General features: G+C 45.8%; 1 non-coding gene across 1 annotated transcript; it reads right to left on the bottom strand.

Annotated features, from left to right (window-relative positions):
• Positions 1-18,385: 18,385 nt before the first annotated feature.
• Positions 18,386-18,577, bottom strand: LOC116989235. Its single transcript, XR_004416193.1, has one exon. It is a non-coding gene; the product is annotated as a U2 spliceosomal RNA (small nuclear RNA).
• Positions 18,578-18,784: the final 207 nt, after the last annotated feature.

The following is an 18,784-nucleotide window of genomic DNA, read 5'->3' on the forward strand; positions in this document are numbered from 1 at the left end:
GACTCCCCTGATTCCTGCCTCAGGCTCTGAAACAACATATACCTGTGTGGATCCGATAATGGAATTTTGGCTCATGATCCATTCTGAAATTTTTGAAGAACTTTTTTGATAGACTTTTTTTTCTCTGAGTTACTCTGTGTGGATGAAAAGATCCAGTCCTTTCTCAGCGGGTCAGGCAGCATCTCTGGAGAACGTGGACAGGTGACGTTTCACGTTGGGACCCTTCTTCAGTCTGAAGACCCGAAACGTCACCTATCCCATGTTTTAGTTCAAGTTCAAGTGTTCAAGTTCAAGTGAGTTTATTGTCATGTGTCCCTGTATAGGACAATGAAATTCTTGCTTTGCTTAAGCACACAGAAAATAGTAGGCATTTACTACAAAACAGATAAATGTGTCCATATACCATGATATAAATATATACACACATGAATAAATAAACTGGTAGTGCAAATAACAGAAAGTGGTTGCTAATAATCAGAGTTTTGTCCGAGCCAGGTTTAATAGCCTGATGGCTGAGGGGAAGTAGCTATTCCTGAACCTGGTTGTTGCAGTCTTCAGGCTCCTGTACCTTCTACCTGAAGGTAGCAGGGAAATGAGTGTGTGGCCAGGATGGTGTGGGTCTTTGATGATACTGCCAGCCTTTTTGAGGCAGCGACTGCGATAAATCCCCTCGATGGATGGAAGGAAGGTCAGAGCCGATGATGGACTGGGCAGTGTTTACTACTTTTTGTAGTCTTAGGAAGGGTCTGAGGAAGGGTTCCGATCCAAAACTGCACCTATCCACGTTCTCCAGAGATGCTGCCTGACCTGCTGAGTTACTCCAATCTGAAGAAGAGTCCCGACCCAAAACATCCCCTATGTATGTTGTCCAGACATCCTGCCTGACCCATTGAGTTATTTCAGTACTTTGTGTCTTTTCCTGTAAACCAGCATCTGCAGTTCCTTGTAACTCCAATTCTCTCTCCTCAGTTCACAAAAGCATCACTTCATCATCACTCCTCCCTTTTAGAAAACTATTGAATATCAAACCACAACTTTGCTTAAATTGTCCACATGGCTCCACAAGGTTGTGGTCCTCACAGTTCAACCAGTGCAGGCATCATGGCCAATTGTAGCATAGACACAGGGCGGGCAGGGTGGCGCAGCAGTAGAGCAGCTGCCTTACAGCTTCAGAGTCCCATGTTCGATCCCGACCACGGGTGCTGTCTGTACGGAGTTTGCACGTTCTCCCCGTGACCTGCGTAGGTTGTCTCCGGGTGCTCCGGTTTCCTCCCACACTCCAAAGACGTACAGGTTTGTAGGTTAAGTACCTTCGGTGAACATTGTAAATTGTCTCTCGTGTTGGTGTTTGGGGATCGCTGGTTGGCGCAAGCTGGGTGGGCCGAAGGGCCTGTTTCTGTGCTGCATCTCTAAATTAAACTAAACTAAATCACGGTTTAATTTGATCTATTTTACGTAACAAATTCAGCATTTGCAAAATCTATGTGAAGGGCAATTTCTCTCTCTGATCATTGCCACCTCATTGCCGCAGCAGCTGTTCCTTAATTAATATCAAGACAAATCTCTAGCTTGGTTTTTGTCTATTTTTAGGCAGTCGGCCATGCTCCTGAGAATACAATTGCTAATCTGAAAGTAATGAAAAATGCCGTACAATGGGTTTACACAGTGCACTTCCAACCACAAAAATATAGAAACATAGAAACATATAAAATAGGTGCAGGAGTAGTCCATTCAGCCCTTCGTACCAGCACCGCCGTTCAATATGATCATGGCTGATCAACCAAAATCAGTACCCTGTTCCTGCTTTTTTCCCTTGATTCCATGAGCCCTAAGAGCTAAATCTAACTCTCTCTTGAAAATATCCAGTGAATTGGCCTCCACTGCCTTCTGTGACAGAGAATTCCACAGATTCACAACTCTCTGGGTGAAAACGTTTTTCCTCATCTCAGTCCTAAGTGGCCGACCCATTATTCTTAAACTGTAACCCCTGGTTCTGGACTCCCCCAAAATCGGGAACATTTAGCATCTAGCCTGACCAATCCCTTAAGAATTTTATATGTTTTTATAAGATCCCCTTTCATCCTAAATTCCAGAGAATACAAGCCCAGTCGACCCTTTCTTTCGTCATATGTCAATCCCGCAATCACGGGAATTAATCTAGTGAACCTACGTTCCACTCCCTCAATAGCAAGAATGTCTTTCTCAAATTAGGAGACCGAAACTGCACTCAATACTCCAGATGCGGTCTAACCAGGGCCCTGTACAACTACAGTAGGACCTCCTTACTCCTAAACTCAAACCCTCTCGTAATATAGGTTCCCTTTTAGTCCTGTGCCTTTGTTGTGAATTGTGAACCAACCTCCCTTCCATTGACTCCATTTACACCTCACGCTGCCATGGCCACTCCCTCTTCTCCCCTCTCCCATCGGGCAAAAGGTATAGAAGTGTGAAAATGCATACCTCCAGATTCAGTTGTTTAAGAAGGAACTGCAGAGTCTGAAGAAGGGTCTCGACCCAAATCGTCACCTATTTCCATAGATGCTGTCTCACCCACTGAGTTTCTCCAGCATTTTTGTCTACCTCCAGATTCAGGGACAGTTTCTTCCCAGCTAGTATCAGGCAAATGAACCATCCTACCACAACCAGAGAGCAGTGCTGAACTACTATCTACCTCGTTGGTGACCCTCGGACTATCCTTGATAGGACTTTGCTGGCTTTACCTTGCACTAAACGTTATTCCCTTAACATGTATTTGCGCACTGTAAATGGCTCGATTGTAATCACGTATTGTCTCACCACTGACTGGTTAGCACGCAACAAAAGCTTTTCACTCTACCTCGATACGATATAACTTTATTCATCCCAGGAGGGAAATTGATCTGCCAACATAAAAACACAAAATACATGAAACATGGAATTAAAGTCATGAGTGGAAAGGCTTGGGGGCATGTGCAAATATTGCGGGGGGGGGGGGGGAGGGTATCCAGTCTCAGTCTACCCCACGACAGAAGGGGGAGGAGTTGTACAGTTTGATAGCCGTAGGGAAGAAGGATCTCCTGTGGCGTTCTGTGCTGCATCTTGGTGGAACCAGTCTGTTGCTGAAGGTGCTCCTCGGGTCGACCAGTGTGTCATGGAGGGGGTGAGATGTATTGCAACAGGATGCTCCGCAGTTTGAGGAGCATCCTTCCCATCCAAGACCACCTCCCATGAATCCAACTCCAACTCCGCCCCCAGGACGGAGCCAGCCTTCCTGATGAGTTAGCTGATCTTATTGGCACCCGCGGCCTTCACCCTGCTGATACACGCGGCGATAAACTAAGCTGGATTGAACAGAGATATATTCACTGCAAATGTTTATTGCAGGGGAAGGAAGGGAAGGAAATGATCTTAAAATGTGTCCAACATTGGCTCCAGTTACGGTAAACACAAGCCTACAAAAGAAGAATTGTTGGTCAATCACTCTAAGTAGTTCATTTATCTTTTTCATTGGGTTACATATAACAGCAACGGCCTTCTTAGCCACAGTGCGAATGATTTGCTTCATTCTCCGTACAAAAGAGCTGATGACTACACGGAAATAAATGAATGAGATAAATTTTGTGAGCCGAATTTATATGCAACGGTTATCCACTCACTGCACTTTTCTCAAGAAAATTGCCCTGCTATTAGTGGGGAAAGTTGTCATTTCTGCTCGAAATGTCGTTTCCTCCCCTTTTTCAAATTAGTGTCACAAAGACAATTTGTTTAAAAAATGTAATGCGCTTTTCCACAGCGCAGGGGATTCACAGTTGACATTAACTTGAAGAATGTGTTCAGAGTTTAGAGGTACAGTGCAGAAATAGGCCCTTCGGCCCACCAAGCCCGCGCCCATCAGCGATCCCCGTACACCAGCACTGTCCTACACACACTAGGGCACGTCTTTGGAGTGTGGGAGGAAACCGGAGATCCAAGAGAAAACCCCCGCGGGTGACGGGGAGAACGTACATATTCCGTAAAGACAGCACCCGTAGTTAGGACTGAACCCGGGTCTCTGGAGCTAGAAGGCAGCAACCTGATTAGTAGGGGTGTAAGGGAGCAGGCAGGAGAATGGGGTTAGGAGGGAGAGATAGATCAGCCATGATTGAATAGCGGAGTAGACTTGATGGGCCAAATGGCCTAGTTCTGCTCCGATCAGTTATGATCTTATAACTCTACCGCTGCGACACTGTGCCGCCCCAAATGTGATTAAGAGTGTTAACAATCAAACACTTCCTGCTATTTACATGAGTTCTTGAAACCGGCCGACATGTTCATTGAAACACGGGCTGTACGATTGACTGTCGCGTATTTAATTTTGGCCCAACATTTTAGTTTAGTTTAGTTTAGTTTAGAGATACAGCGCAGAAACAGCGATCCGCGCGCATTAACACTATCCTACACACACTGGGAACAATTTACACGTACACCAAGCCAATTAACCTACAAACATGTACGTCTTTGGAGTTTAGTTTCATTTGGTTTAGAGATGCAGTGCGGAAACAGGCCATTTGGCCCACCGAGACTGCACCGACCAGCAATCCCCGCACATTAACACAAGCCTACACACACTTATACCAAGTTTACAAACCCAAGCCAATTAACTTACAAATGTGTGTACGCCTTTGAAGCGTGGGAGGAATCTGAAGATCTCGGAGAAAACCTAGGCAGTTCACCGGGAGAACTCACAAACTCCGTACTGACAGCACCTGTAGTCGGGATCGAACCCGGGTCTCCGACGCTGCAAGCGCTGTAAGCACTGTAAGGCAGCAACTCTACCGCTGTGCCACGGTGCAGACAGCTTTGAAGCATCTCTGTGAGAACGGTCATTACGCAGGCTTTAATCTCCTCTGACAGATGGGTCTCGGGCTCTCTCGGCGAGTGCTCTTAGTCCAAGCGCAACATGACTCCTCCACGTAGTCTGTGTTCCTGAAGAGGCTTCTGTCTGCAGACTTTGGCTGCCGGTCAGAGCTGGCTTTATTGCAGCAGTAACTTGATACAGATTTCCGCAATTCCCCACCATAATCAAAGCTCTTGGCAGATTCATTGTTTGTGCAGAGAAAGTTCGTCGCCTTCCAAGAATGCTGAAGGACACAAGGCATGTTTGTGGAGGCAAGGTTATTTTTGACCTGGAGTCCAGAAAACTGCTTCGGAAGTTCGGCATGCCCCCAACAACCCTCACCGACTTCTACAGATGCGCCGTAGAAAGCATTTTGTCGGAATGCATGGAGGCTTGGTTTGGGAACAGCTCCAACCGAGACCGAAAAAAAAATGCAGAGAATTGTGGACGCAGCCCAGACCATCACACAAACTAACCTCCCTTCCATTGACTCCATTTATACCTCGCCCTGCCTCAGCAAGGCCAGCAGCATCATCAAGGTCGAGTCGCACCCTGGCCACTCCCTCTTCTCCCCTCTCCCATCGGGCAAGAGGTATAGAAGTGTGAAAACGCACACCTCCAGATTCAGGGGCAATTTCCTCCCAGTTGTTATCAGACAACTAAAACACCCTACCACAACCAGAGAGCAGTGCTGAACTACTATTTAACTGATCGGGGACACTCAGACTATCTTTGATCAGACTATGGTACACAAAAATGCTGGAGAAACTCAGCGGGTGCAGCAGCATCTATGGAGCGAAGGAGATAGGCAAAGTTTCGGGCCGAAACCCTTCACTATATTGGCTTTACCTTGCGCTAACTGTTATTCCCTTATCATGTATCTGTACACTGTGGATGGCCCGATTGTAATCATGTATTGTCTTTTCGCTGGCTGGTTAGCACGCAACAAAAGCTTTTCACTGTACCTCGGTACATGTAACAATAAACTAAACTCAAACATTGAGCTTGAGAGGGCAGTGATAGAGTTTGCTTAGCTGATAACGGGGCAGACAACAAAAACTGAACTGAACATCACATTTCCTGGGTCAACTTCTTAATTGCTTTGACATTACTTAAGGGGCTGTCCCACTGTACGAGCTAATTCAAGAGTAGTCCCGAGTTCCCCCTGATTCGAACTCGGAGAATTATGGTAATAGCCGCTCGTAGGTACTCGGGGCTGTCGTGGACATTTTTCAACATGTTGAAAAATCTTCACGGGTCTTCATGAGTTTACCGCATTTCCCGAGTACCTGCCGTTAGCGTTACGAGCCGCTAAGAGGCGTCCCGAGCTCCGACGTACCTGCTCCGTACCTTCTACGTGCTTACCACGAGTTTGATTTTTTTTTAAACTCGGGAGAGCTCTTGAATTACCTCGTACAGTGGGACAGCCCCATCAGTTTCTTTCAATTATCTGCGGCAACTGCTTGAAATTTGCACAATTACATTTTCAGGTGAAGGTTACTCATGGGTTTCCGCCCCCACAGTGGGAAGGTGTGTACAACTTGTCTTGTGTTAAACAGGTTCATTTCTGCCTCATGGACATCGCTGAACAGATGGCAGGAATTTTGTTTCATGAACTCAATTACAACGTATTCACGCAAAGGAGAAATAACTTTGGAATCATCTGGCAGAGGAGATCCCCGGGTTAACACAATGCTACACACACTGGGGACAATTTACACTTATACCAAGCCAATTAACCTACAAACCTGCACGTCTTTGGAGTGTAGGAGGAAACTGAAGATCTCGGAGTAGACCTACGTAGACCATGGGGAGAATGTACAAACTCCGTACAGACAGCACCCGTAGTCAGGATCGAACCCGAGTCTCATGCACTGCAAGCGCTGTAAGGCAGTAACTCTACCGCTGTGCCACTCCAAGACTCTCTTCTCAAGGTGATTTTACAGTAATACAAATCTAGAACTGTTTTTCATTGGCTAATAGACAATAGACAATAGGTGCAGGAATAGGCCATTTGGCCCCTCGAGCCAGCACTGTCATTCAATGTGATCATGGCCGATCATCCATAACCCCGTTCCTGCCTTCTCTAAATTTTTTTAAATTGTAAATTGCCTATAAAATGGATCCAAATTTAGGTGGATCAATAAGCTTTCACACCAACATAACTATAAATAATACAAGTGAGGCACATTAAATATTTAATGGCTTTTTAAGACTATATACTGATAAATATGAGTTTTATTTGCCTTGTCGTTTCCACAAAGCAAGCATAAAACTCAGCAACATTTATTCAGTCAACTGTGCTTTAACATTAAGAGTTTAGTTTAGTTTAGTTTAGAGATACAGTGCGGAACCAGGCCCTTCGGCCCACCGAGTCCGCTCCGACCAACAATCCCCACACATTAACACTATCCTACACACACTGGGGACAATTTACATTTATACCAAGCCAATTAACCTACTAACCTGTACATCGTTGGAGTGTGGGAGGAAACCCAAGATCTCAGACAAAACCCACGCAGGTCACTCCGTACAGACAAGCGCCCGTAGTCAGGATCGGACGCGGGTCTCCGGCAGTGTAAGGCAGCAACTCTACCGCTGCGCCACTGTGCCGCCCAAACTGCTTGTCCAACTTCCAGCACCTCCAGCGATGCTCATGGAAGATTGAGGGCACACTCCTCAGTCCCTGCCACAAACTATTCCTCAGAATTTTCCCTCTCCATGAATGTTGTCCCTTTCCACACCGTAGACTGCACTGCGATTTTCTTCAGCCGGCCAATCTTGCAAGAAATCAACGCTCCTCCAATTCTGGATGCATGACCATCTCTGATTTAATCAGCTCAAACCTGGTGGTGACGCATTCGGCCCCTCGTCAGTTTAGTTTGTTGTCACGTGTACCGAGGCACAGTGAAAAGCTTTGTCGTGCGCTAACCGGTCACTCCTGTCGAGTGCTGAGAATCAGGTTTTAAGAATCCCTCGAAGGATAGACACAGAGTGCTGGAGTAACTCAGCGGGACGGGCAGCGTCTCTGGAGAGAAGGAGTGGGTGACGTTTCGGGTCGAGATCCTTCTTCAGACTCTAGAGGCAGAGGAGAGGGAGACACGGAGATATGGAAGGGTGAGGTGTGAAAATGAGCGAACAAAGGGGACGGAGATCAAGGAAAGTATAGACTACATCACCGTTAGCTTGGGGAAGTTGACAATGCCGCATACAAAGATAAAATGTAATCAGGAGGCCACTCAGGCTGGTTGGAGAACCAGGATGGAGGAGGGATGGAGTGAGAAGGAAAGCAAAGGCTACAAGATTAGAGAAGTCAATATTCATACCGCTGGGGTGTAAGCTGCCCAAGCAAAATATGAGATGCTGTTTCTCCAAATTGCGTTGGGCCTCACTCTGAATCCCTCCTTGTCCACCTCCAGCTCCTGGACATCTTTCTTCTTTCTCCAAGATGTGTTAAAATATTCCAGTCCAATCGTTGTTCAATCCAGTTCAATGGGTTGAGTAGCCAGGGACTCTATTCCCTGGAGCGCAGGAGGATGATGGTTCTGTTAGAGGTGTATAAAATCATGAGAGAAATAGATTAGGAATAGTCTGCGATTCCAGGACAAGAGGACACAGGTTCAAGGTGAAGGGGAAAAGATTAAATAGGAATCTGAGGGGTACATTGTTCACACAGTGGGGGTATGGAACAAGCTGCCAGATGGAGGCAGCTGAGGCTGGGACTATCCCAACATTTAAGAAACAGTTAGACAGATCCATGGATAGGACAGGTTTGCAGGGATACGGGCCAAACGCAGGCAGATGGGACCAGTGTAGCTGGGACATGTTGGCCAGTGTGGGCAAGTTGGGCCGTAGGGCCTGTCTCCACTCTGTGACTCTGTGAAACTTTAGGCTTATTTTTTCTTTCTTTTTTCCGGAAAGGTTTTTTTATTGGATTTTTAAACAAATGTACAATTTACAAGGGAAGGTAGAAGCTCAAACAATTTTAAAAAAAACACTTAAACAAAATTATCAAATTAAAATATTAACATTTTTATCTATAATATATTCAACCTCCTGCGGTGGCCAGCGTTCACAGAAGGCCTCTACAGTCCCCGTGGACACCACGTGTTCCCTCTCTAGGGACACGCGGGCACGGACGTAACCCCGGAAAAGACCGCTGTGAGGCCGTCGACTGCCCGCTGCCTGGACCCGCGAATGGCCATCTTGGCCAGGCCCAGGAGCAGACCGACAGGGAGACCCCCTCCTCCCTCCCGACCCTCCCCCCTCTGTACCGGGTGCCCATAAATCAATAGTGTTGGACAAAAATGTAGCCAAAACTTGAGGAGCAGCCCCTTCAGATACTCGAACTGGGCTGCAACCTCTCACACTCTATGTACACGTGGAACACGTTCTCTTGCTCACCGCAGAAATGACAAGCAGGGGAAGAGTCCGTGAACCGGCTCAAGTACCTATTACAGGCCACGGCTCAGTGACGATTGGGATATTCTGCTATATTAAAGGCGCCATTTAAATGGAAGTGGTTGCTCCATAAGTCGGATCACGGGCAGATTGACTGAACATCTGTGGTAGGAACTAGCACACAGACCTTGCCGCCAAACTCAAAACTGAATAGTTTGAAATTGATGGGCCAAATGGCCTCCCTCTGTGCTGCAACCATTCTGTGAGTCTGTAATTAAAATTAAAGTTCCAACGTGGCTCGATCTTGGATGAAATCCCAAGTTTGTTCAACAGCTGCACAAGATGATTTTGTGGATTTAGAAGACTTATACATTAAGTGCTATATAAATAAAGTCCCGATCTGCTTCCTGTAAAGGAAGGAGTGATAACAAGCGAATGTATTTTTATTCCCACAGTGGCAGAGAAGAGTGTTGGTTTTGTTGTAATAACACTTAGCACATGACAATAATTCTGCCTTCACATGGGAACTGCTCCAATTTAAAACGTAATGGATGACGGTGACTGTATTTCCCCTCTACAGATATAAGCACATGCCCCAACGGAATTAGTATAACAGCTGAGTGCATGCCTTCAGGGTAAGGATAGTGTAGGCAATGAATGGAGATTTGATTCATAGAGTCATAGAGAGTCATAGAGTGTGGGAACAGGCCCTTTGGCCCAACTTGCCAACACCGGCCAACATGTCCCAGCTACACTAGTCCAACCTGCCAGCGTTTAGCCCATATCCCTCCAAACCTGTTACCTGTCTAACTGTTTCTTAAACATTGCGATATTCCCTGCCTTAACAAACTCCTCTGGCAGCTCGTTCCATACACCCACCACCCTTTGTGTGATAAAGTTGCCCCTCAGATTCCCCTTAAATTTTTCCCCTTCACCTTAAACCTTCAGATGGTTTACATTCATTAATTGAGGGGCAGCGGTGGAGTTGCTGCCTCACAGCGCCAGAGACCCGGGTTCGATCATGGCTACGGGTGCTGTCTGTGCGGAGTTTGCACGTTCTCCCCGTGACCTGCGTGGGTTTTCTTCGGGTGCTCCAGCTTCCTCCCACACTCCAAAGACATACAGGGTTTGCAGGCCTAATTCGTTTGGTAAAATTGTAAATTGTCCTTAGTGTAGGGTGGTGTTAGTTTGCGGGGATCGCTGGTCGGCGCGGACTCTCTGGACTGAAAGGCCCGTATCCACACTGTATCTCTAAACTAAACTAAACTTTCCAAAGGTGACCACATGGGTTTTCCATGGGAGATCCGGTTTGTTCCCACACTCCAAAGACGTACAGGTTTGTAGGATAAATGGCTTTGGTAAAAAAATTGTAAAGTAGGATAGTGCTGGTGTACTGGAATCGCTGGTCAGCGCGGGCTCGGCGGGCTGAAGTGCCTATTTCCGTGCTGTATCTCTAAACTAAATTAAACTAAACTAAACTAACCTAAACTAAACTAAACTTGTTTCATTGGTGGTATAAAGTTATAAAATACCGATTTTGCAATTAATATTATAAAATAGGTAGGCAATGTTCACTTTGAAGTTCAATACAAGACGTGGGAATATTGCGAGAATTTTATGTCAGGTACTAACACAGAGAATTGAGAAAGTTTCCTTGATTATTTGAAATGTATAAGTGGATCAGGAATGTTGTGCGGCACGGTGGCCAGCGGTAGAGCCATCGTGTCCCACTTAGGAGACCCAAACTGCAACCTCTGGTGACCTTGCCCACCACCCAAAAAAAAATCAAGGTCGAGGTGACCTGCAACCTCCTACCACCTCCCACGCATTGGTTGAAAACCTTCCTCGACTATGAAGAAAACCGGCTTCGACTAGACCTGCGACAAAAAAAAGGTCGATTTTTAAAACGGCAACCTATTTTTAGTCGAGGCCGGTTTTAATCATGATGAAAAAATAGCAGCAACCTAGATGAAGCCTCGACCACGCGGAAACCATTTTCGACCATTAGGGAGAGTGACCAAAACCTCCGGTGACCCCATGGAAACCTTGGGTGGCGGGCAAGGTCACCAGAGGTTGCTGTTTAGGTCTCCTAAGTGGGACAGGGGCTTTACCACCTTACAGCGCCAGAGACCCAGGTCATATCCTGACCACAGGTGCTGTCTGTACAGAGTTTGTACGTTCTCCCTGGTCTTCGGTTTCCTCCCACACTCCAAAGACGTGCAGGTTTGTAGGTTAATAGGCTCGATATGAATGTATACATGTAAAAATTCTCACTGTGCCGGGGATTGCTGGTCGGCACGGACTCGGTGGGCCGAAGGGCCTGTCCCCGCGCTGTATCTCTAGACGAAACTGAGCTAAAATGTCTGCGTCCTGGAAAATAACAACTCTCATATGTGTAGCTCTGAAGGCGCGCTGCTGTGGGTAGAATTATCAAAGCGTTATGAATCCAACAATTTGTTTCATCGTTCAGCTCGTGCCAGCCGGGTTTCTGTCACAACCTGTCAAACAACACAGATGACTAATATTTGTAAATTGGCAAAATAAATATAATTTTGTACTCACAATGAGGCATCCAATTTGGAGCAGGTGCAGTTAGAATGAGTCTTCTCTACGCTAAAAATTCGACATGCCGTTTCCTCACAATTCCCATTGTAGCATCTGTAATGTTGGTCGGGAACAACAGCTGTGACTTTAAGATAGACACAAAATGCTGGAGTAACTCAGCCGGGGCAGGCAGCATCTCTGGAGAGAAGGAACGGGTGACGTTTCGGGTCGAGACCCTTCAAGGGTCTCGACCCGAAACGTTGCCCGTTCCTTCTCTCCAGAGATGCTGCCTGCCCCGGCTGAGTTACTCCAGCATTTTGTAGTCTATCTTCGGTTTAAACCAGCATCTGCAGTTGCTTCCTACACATCTGTCACTTTAAGGCTGGCAACCTCTAAGGATTGTGTCGTGTGAGTCGGTATTCGTCGGAAGGTTCCAGAAGCAGTCTGTGAAGAGTCTTTGAATTGTCTGAATACACTTGCTTTCAGCTTCTCGTGAGTCATGTTTAAACATCTGTATATTCTTTCAATGGACTTGGTTAAAGGATAATAGACCACAAGTATTATATACTTCGCACAATTGTTACTCCCACTCTCAGTCTGAAGAAGGGGCTCGACCCGAAAACGTCACCTATTCCTTTTCTCCAGAGATGCTGTCTGACCCGCTGAGTTACTCCAGCATTTTGTGTTTACCTCCTGTGTTACTTGTCAATGTTGCAATACTATGTTCTTTAATCGCATGTGCGTTTTCACATATACACAACTTACAACCCAGCGGCATGAATATTGATTTCTCTAACTTTCAAGTAACCGTTGCATTCCCTCTCTCTCCGTACCTCCCCCACCCTGGTCGTGACCACCTCTTCCAGAGCCAACAATGGACCATTGTGGGCTCCACCTCTCCTGAGTCATCTGTGCCAGCTCTGATTTGTTCAGTACCTTTTCATACCTCTGGGTTCAACTCTCCCCTGACTCAGATCCGAAACGTCGCCTATTTCTTTCCGCCAGAGATGCTGCCTGACCCGCTGAGTTACTCCAGCATTTTGTGTCTGTCTTCGGTGTAAACCGGCATCCGCAGTTCCTTCCTCCACAAAGTAATTGTTATCATTGGCCAACGAGTAAACTAGAGTATGAGACCAGGGATGGGTTGGCACAGCTGGGCTACTCTATACCGATCTGGACACCACACTAAAGAAGGATAGGTTTGTACTGGGGGAGGTTCACCAGAATGTTATGAGGGAAGACTGGAAGGGGTTTGTTTGCCTTGGGGTGGAAAGGGCCGAATGGGAGACCAGGCAGAGTTATACAAATTGGAACAGGAGAAGATACCTATTCCCAGCTGGTGAAGGGGTGAATAAACCTCCCGGACTATGGCAGAGTTAAGAATAATGAAAATAGAGATGAGGATAAGATTAGTCCCTTCAAAGACTTACTATGTCTGAAAGGTGGGGCGGGGGGGGTGGTGTCAAGGAGAAAAAAGACAATATTTGCTCTTTTTTCTTATGGTTTCATGTCCTTACATACACATGTCATTAACACGTCATAAGTTTTCATAGACCCTCAGAGCAGAAGTAAGCCATTTGGCCCATTAAGTCTACTCTGCCATTCAATCATGGCTGACCTATCTTTCCCTCTCAACTCCATTCTCCTGCCTTCTCCCCATTACCCTTGACACCCGTACTAATCAAGTATAATTCAATCTCTGCCTTAAGAAAGCCCAATGACTTGGCCTCCCTAGCCATCTGTGGCAATGAATTCCACAGAATTCACCACTTTCTGACGAAAGAAATTCCTCCTCATCTCCTTTCTAAAAGTACATCCTTTTATTCTGAGACTGCGCCCTCTGGTCCTAGACTCTCCCACTGGTGGAAACATCCTCTCCACATCCTTTGCATCCAGGCCTTTCACTATTCGGTAAGTTTCAATGAGTAATTCATCGCCACACACAGATATGGAGGCCAAGTTATTGGGTATTATTAAAGCGGAGATTGACAGGTTCTTGATTAGTAATGCCCCTGCCCCACTTAGGAAACCTGAACAGAAACCTCTGGAGACTTTGCGCCCCACCCAAGGTTTCCGTGCGGTTCCCGGAGGTTGCAGGTGGTTGCTGGAGGTTGCAGGTAGTGGAAGCAGGTGGGGAGACCGACAAAAACCTCAGGGAACCTCTGGGAACCGCACGGAAACCTTAGGTGGGGCGCAAAGTCTCCAGAGGTTTCCGTTCAGGTTTCCTAAGTGGGACAGGGGCTTAAGGATGTCAAAGAATATGGGAGAAGGCAGGGGAAGGGGGTTGAGACCGGAAAGATAGATCAGCCCTGATTGAATAGCCGAGTAGACTCGATGGGCCGAATGGCCAAATTCTCCTCCTACGGCTTATGAAAACGGAGCTCTCGGAGAAAATCCTTGTGATCAGAGGGAGAGCATGCAAACTCCACACAGACAGCACCAGATGTCGGGATCGAACCCAGGTCTCTGGCGTTGTGAGGTGGCCAGTCTACCAGCTGCGCCATCGTGGCGCCCTGTACCATTCATTTGCATCGTGTGGCTTTGGGCACAATCAAGTTTATTAAAAAGTTAAAATTAGACGCAAGTGTCAAACAAATGCAGCACATCCACTGGATTAGAACATTTAACATACAATTTGCTTTGCAAAATAACAAGATGACATCCACGCTAACTACTTAATGTCACTGGGGCTGGGTATATAAGCATGACAGAACATGTATTCATATTCCCACTGAGTTTCCACATGCGCATCTCTCCACAGGCTGCGGCTCATTAGAACACAAAGAACTAATGAGAACAGCTTCCCACTGAGCTTGTTGCTCTATTCCTTTCGCCTCAAAAATAAAATGATCGACAGCCTGAAACCGCACACAATTGGAGAATGTTATCAGGCTACACTAACAACCTGCCCACTGTGGTATCTGCCACCACCACCACCACCACCACTACCACCCCAAGCAGTGCATTCCCAGGCACCTGCAACCCTCGGTGTAAAAAAAACACTCGGCCCGCACATGCATGTCGACCGAAAATCCCCTTAAACACCACTATTGCAACCTGCCTCTGCTACCATGCTGTGCCAAACACAATGGAGGACTAAGAGGGGCCGAAGATCGACACAAAATGCTGGAGTAACTCAGCGGGACATGTCTGTGGAATTCTCTGCCTCAGAGGGAGATGGAGGCAGGTTCTCTGGATGCTTTCAAGAGAGAGCTAGATAGGGCTCTTTAAAAATAGAGGAGTCAGGGGATATGGGGAGAAGGCAGGAATGGGGTACTGATTGGGGATGATCACATTGAATGGCGGTGCTGGCTCGAAGGGCCAAATGGCCTACTCCTGCACCTATTGTCTATTGTCTATTGTCAGGCAGCATCTCCGGAGAGAAGGAACGGGTGACGTTTCGGGTTGGAACCCTTCTGCATATAAGGTATAGAAGTATAAAAGGCATAGAAGTATGCAAATATGCACACCTCCAGATTCAGAGACAGTTTCTTCCCAGCTGTTATCAGGCAAGTGAATCATCCAGGACTGAAGAAGGGTCGCGACCCGAAACGTCTCCCTTTCCTTCTCTCTGGAAATGCTGCCTGTCCCGCTGAGTTACTCCTACAATTTGTGTCTATCTTCATTTTAATCCAGCACCTGCAGTTCCTTCCTAAACATGGCTTGAAGGAGTACTTCTTGTAACTTTGTCGGCACCAGTAATGTGGCGACTCTTTTGTGTATTTTGTGTGTATTGTATGCAAAAAAACAAAACATTTCACCGTTCCCGCAGTACATGTGACAATAAAGTTTCATTGAATCAATAATGTATCATTGAATAAAGAGTCAAGATGACGCCCAACACAGGTGACTATTTGCCTGCCTGCCACAGAAGCATATTACAATCGCTCCACACTCTTACATCTCGAAACATTATTCCCTTATCATTTATCTGTACACTGTGAATGGCTCGATTGTAATCATGTATTGTGTTTCCGCTGGCCGGTTTGCACGCAACAAAAGCTTTTCACTGTACCTCGTTACACGTGACAATAAACTAAACTGAAAATGAATCATTGAAACGTTGAATTGAATCCCTTGATACTCATCGGACATCAATTATTCACTTCATTGATTCAAGCTATTGATTAGTACGGGTGTCAGAGGTTACGGGGAGAAGGCAGGAGAATGGGGTTGAGAGGGGAAGATTGAGCAGCCACGATTGAGCGGTGGGGTAGACTTGATGGGCCGAATGGCCTAATTCTGCTCCTACCACTAATGATCTTATGAACTTATGAACCCTGTCCAAGCGCCTGAAAATAGTAAGATTAAACGAGAACTTACCAGTTTGAAGTTTGATCTGTATTTTATGAGGAGTTACGATGAGGGATTACGTGAAGAACCCGCTCAGTGCGCAGGCGCGGCATACTTCCAAGCAGCGGTGTGGAATCACAGATAGACACAGTTATTTGAAGTAAACATAGTAAAGATAAGGAGACATCAATTTATTAGTTTGATCCATATAATGAGGGTGGGAGCGGAGGGCACGTAATCCCTCATCGTAACTCCTCATAAAATACAGATCAAACTTCAAACTGGTAAGTTCTCGTTTAATCTTACTATTTTACTTCGGAGTCACGTGAGTGACTACGTGAAGACTTCAAAGCTCTGTGATTTCAAACCGTGTAACAGTTCATACTTCACTCGCTGCCGAAGTCATTCGAGGGAGGAAGTATGTTATCGTAATCAACCATGAATCTGTTTGTAAAAACAATAATGGTGTTATTAACAACAACAAGACCAATTGCTCCCCCGGGCTTAAATTATATATTTTTTGCAGATTCTTTTTCTGCAAACGATACAGGTTCTGTCAGTGGTTTGTTATAAAAGTTTGGAACGTATACTCCCTAGACCACCCTGCAGTAGCCAGGATGTGGTCCATAGGCTCGTCCATCCTCTTAGTTACTGACGTGGAAGCTGTTCTGGTGGAATAAGATTTTATACACGTTAGTATTTACTCCAGCAACTCCCAGTACCTGCTTGAGCCACTAGAGATAGTTTAGCTCGTCACCCGACCATGAGGTTTCCTGTGGCTGACCCATAAGGCTTTTTCCTCTCCCTCGGTATTCCTTATTGTGTCGATCTCTAAGTGGGTCATGACACATAAAACGTGGTTCAGGTGGGTATGCCCGGAATTTCATGACTGGACCTGATGTTCCTGGTCTGTTCTGTTTGGCCAACCCTTGAATGGGCATGTGACACTATCTGGTGTTATAACCATGTTGTCCCATCGCAGTAGATGGGAGAGCTGGCTCTTTGTGTTGATGTGAGGCCACCAGCATGTCCATCTTCAGGGTAGGCTGTTCCAGGGTGAGTGACCTGGCTGGTGATCATCCCCTAAGGTATGTCAGGATTTCACTGACATCCCAATTTGGGTGTACCTATTTCTGGGGAATGGATTGATATACCTCTCCTGTATCTGATCACCAGTGAGCGGTACCCAAGTTGAGTAGGCTAACAGAACATGTCCTTCATTGTGGTGAAGACCTGCCAGGAGCTCCAGTACAGTTTTTTGTTATAGTTGAATGTGTAATTCCTGTTTTGGAAACAGTGTACCATTTCTTGATGCTCCTCAGGTATGTTCCCTAGGATATGCGACGGAATGCTGTCATCAGGTTGATAGTGCTCCTGATCCAAGCACAACAATGGTCTTCCCAATTCTGCAATTCTTTTAATGACCATGTCGAGGATCACTGGGAACCATGCTTGTGGACTTGGTCCACTGTAATTTGCGTAGTACCCGACTGATGAAGCCGTAGTACCTATTGAAGAGGTAGAAGGAAAGGAAAACATAGAGATTAGGTTCCCCCCACCCCTCAATACGCGGGAATGTCTCCATTGCCGCTGCCTTGAGATTGGTTTCATGTGACGTAAGTTAGTACGTGGTGATTTAATTGGATATAAGGAATCGATATCTGGTGTCCATATTGCTTAGTGATTTCAGCAAATATTTTTGGTTTAAATGTATGTTTACAGTATTTAGCTCACCTGATAGGTGAGTTACTGATGGTCAAACATGTTTGACGACATACGGTTTCCAATTGTTAATAAATTGTCACCTAATATCGATGTTCTCCGCCCAAGTGGTTTGGTATATGCCACCACTGATGTTGTTATCTTATAAACGAACATGCAAATTTGGTGGATTACTGAGCAAATGCTTCACTAGAATTAAGTAAGTTAATATATAACATGTTTAAGTCAATTCATATTGGCATTAAGTATTACAAGCTCAGTAACACATCAGGACACATAAGATGTTACTCAAAACAGGTGGAAGTGTACAACCATAATCCTTCCTGCCGATAAATTCCATGATAACACTACAGATTAATCCATTTGCCCCCATATTACAGGTATGGAGATAGTTTTGAACACTAGTATCTCAGCTCATAGGAAAGGTACAAAGTTCAGTAGCTGGTAATACTGCTATATCCCAATTACTTTGCCACGTAGTTGATTGGTGGTTAATGCACCATGACTGATAGTCTTAATGAATACCAGATAACAACGTTGTGGATGGTCAACGTAAATATCTGGATATATATTTTGTGCACCGTTCCCAGAGGCACTGCAATACTGGGTCGATGCGTGGAGTGGACGGAGCAAGCCCCTATTCCATCTCCCTGTTCCAAAATTCAATTTAATATATGGCCCCTAGATAAGGGACGTATCAGATTATTAAACTGATAAGAACAGATACTACACTTGATCTTAGCCAAAAGGCCGAGAAGCGATGCAGCTAAAGCTGTATCCAAGGATAGTTTGTCGTTAATATATAGACATGCCATGACGGAATGTTTCTAAGTGTCAGGGCTAGTTGATTCTGGATAACTTTGACTTAAATGCCGCAACGCTCATCATGGTTACTCCATCCAGGTAATTGCGGTATATCCGAAACTTATATGAGAAGGTACTGAATAGTGTGCATCTTCAAGGTCGATG

This window comes from Amblyraja radiata, chromosome 28 (assembly GCF_010909765.2).
Source record: "Amblyraja radiata isolate CabotCenter1 chromosome 28, sAmbRad1.1.pri, whole genome shotgun sequence".
NCBI lineage: Eukaryota > Metazoa > Chordata > Chondrichthyes > Rajiformes > Rajidae > Amblyraja > Amblyraja radiata.